Source organism: Heterodontus francisci, unplaced genomic scaffold (assembly GCF_036365525.1).
Source record: "Heterodontus francisci isolate sHetFra1 unplaced genomic scaffold, sHetFra1.hap1 HAP1_SCAFFOLD_102, whole genome shotgun sequence".
NCBI lineage: Eukaryota > Metazoa > Chordata > Chondrichthyes > Heterodontiformes > Heterodontidae > Heterodontus > Heterodontus francisci.
In genome coordinates this window covers 4,597,124-4,599,871 of record NW_027140380.1, presented here as the reverse complement: position 1 = coordinate 4,599,871, position 2,748 = coordinate 4,597,124, and the positions used below count along the sequence as shown (strand labels likewise).

The 2,748-nt window shown below is 43.2% G+C and overlaps 1 non-coding gene across 1 annotated transcript; it reads right to left on the bottom strand.

Moving 5' to 3' along the window:
• Positions 1-2,245: 2,245 nt before the first annotated feature.
• On the bottom strand, positions 2,246-2,336 carry trnar-ucu (transfer RNA arginine (anticodon UCU)). Its single transcript is given in 2 exon segments — positions 2,246-2,281; positions 2,300-2,336. It is a non-coding gene; the product is annotated as a tRNA-Arg (tRNA).
• Between the last annotated feature and the right edge of the window lie 412 nt (positions 2,337-2,748).

Genomic DNA, 2,748 nt, shown 5'->3' with positions numbered 1-2,748 from the left:
CCTTATCAATCTTTTAGTCATTCTTTGCTGTTTTTTTATATTCTGTCCAATCTTCTGACCTGCCTCCCATCTTTGCACAATTATAGGCTTTTTCTTTAAGTTTGATAGTATCTTTAACTGTTTTCATTAAACATGGATGGTGAGTCCCACCTTTGGAATTTTTCTTTCTGGTTGAAATGTATCTATTCTGTGTATTCTGAAATTTTCCTTAAATGTCTGCCACTGCATCTCTATTGACCTATCCCTTAACCTAATTTGCCAGTTCACTTTAGCTAGCTCTGCTTTCATGCACATATAATTGCCCTTATTTAAGTTTAAAATACTCGTTTGGGACACACTCTCCTCTCCCTCAAACTGAATGTAAAATTCAATCATATTATAATCGCTACTACTTTGGGGCACCTTAACAATGAGGTCATTAATTAATCCTATCTCGTTGCACAATGCCAGGTCTAGTATAGCCTGCTCTCAGGTTGGCTCCAGAACTTATTTTTCCAAGAAATTATCCCAAAAACATTCTGTGTACTCCTCGTCTAGGCTACCTCTGCCCATCAGAATTTCCAGTCTATATGGAGATCAAAATCCCCCATAATTATTGCTGTACCTTTCTGACAAGCTGCCATTATTTCTTTTTTTATACCCCATCCTACAGTGTGGTTAATGTTAGGTGGCCTATACACTGCTCCCACAAGTGACTTCTTGCCTGTATTATTTCTCATCTCAACTCAAACTGCTTCTACATCGTGATCTCCTGAACTTAGGTCATCCCTCTCTATTGCGCTAATACCATCATTAATTAACAGAGTTACCCCACCACCTTTTCCAAGCTTCCTGTCCTTCCTAAATGCCATGTCACCTCCAATATTCACATCCCAATCTATGTCGCCCTGCAGCCATGTCTCTGTAATGACTATCAGATCGTACTTATTTATTCTATTTGTGCTCTCTGTTCATCTGTTTTGTTTCGAAAGCTCCATGCATTCAGATACAGAGCACTTAGTTTTGTCCTTTTATTATTTTTGTAACCTCTAGCCTTATCTGTTGATTTACTCTTAGATTTGTCTGCTCTGTCCCTTCCTGTCACAGTCTCTTTATCATTTCCCATATTTATACCTTTCTCTCTTGCCTTGCCTCTCCTCCTTGATTCACCATATCTTCCCAAATTTGATCCCTTGCCCCCACTATTCAGTTTAAAACCGTCTCTACGTCCCTCGTTATGTGGCTCGCTGGAGCACGGTTCAGGTGTAGACCGTCCCAACGGTACAGCCACCTCTTTCCCCAGTATTGGTGCCAATGCCCCACGAACCAGAACCCACTACAACCACACCAGTCTTTCAGCCGCACATTACTTTCTCTAATCTTATTTGTCCTATGCCAATTTGCACATGGCTCAGGTAATAATCCAGAGATGATTAACTTTGAGGTTCTCCTACTTAATTTGGTGCCTAGTTCCTCATACTGACTATGCAGAACCTCTATCCTTGTCCTGCCTATGCCGTTGGTACCGACATGGACCACGACAACTGGATCCTCCCCCTCCCATTGTATGTTTCACTCCAGCCCTGAGCAGACGTCCTGAATCCTGGCACCGGCAGGCAACACAGTCATCTGGACTCTTGCTCTTTGCTGCCCAGAACAGAGTCAATCCACCTTACTATACTGTCCCCTACTACCACTACGTTCCTTTTTTCTCCCTCTTTGAGCCGCAAACACTTACTGCAGACGTGTTTGCCCTGGATCACACTGGTATCCAGGAGCTCCCACATGCTGCAGCTGTGACACATCACCTGTCCTGTCATCCTCAACGTGTTTCAATTAACTACTTAATTATTTTATTCAATTGTTTATTTTGTTGTATATTTTATTAAGCTTACCACTAGTTTGTTTACTATTTTAAACATTAGGACTAAAATGGACCTTAATCACTTACCAGATCCTCATCAAACATGCAGCTTTTTCCAAACCAATCAACTACCTGCTTGCCTGTGATGTCACAGCTCAACAGATCCTCACCAAACAGCTCCTTCCACTGCACCGAAGCAAGAACCAAATCCTGTTAACTCACCCCAGCGGCTCACTGTTTCCCTGCTCTCACTCTCCATTGTGATGTCACTTGTTGATTTTTTTTGCCCCAGCTCTGCTCCTGCTGTGCTCCTCTCTCTCTCGCTCTGTCTCTGAATCAGTGCTTTTGACACACTTGTTAACTCTCTGTTCCGTCGTGCTCTTCTGTCTCTGGTCCAAAATCTGACTCTGGTGGGATTTGAACCCACAACCTTTGAATGCCTTTTTTATCATTATTTAGAAGTCCAACACACTATCCATTGCGCCACAGAGCCGCACATACTTTAATGAACATCACCAAGGCCTTTGATCTTGTCAGCAGAGACGGACTCTTCAAACTGCGATGGAAACTCGGCTGCCCTCCTGAACTCTTGGGCATCATCTCTTCTTTCCACGAGAACATGCACAGTTCCAACAGTTACAATGGAGCAACATCAGACACTTTCAAGATCAGCAGTGGGGTAAAGCAAGGCTGCGTGCTGACGCCAACTCTCTTAGGAACAGAGGAACATAGGAGTAGGCCATTCAGCCCGTCGAGCCTTTTCTGCCATTCAATTCGATCATGGCTGATCATCTACCTCAACGCCCCTTTTCCGTGCTCTCCCCATATCCCTTGATGTCATGAGTATCAAGATTTCTAACAATTTCTGTCTTGAACATGCTCAATGATTGAACTGCCACAGCTCT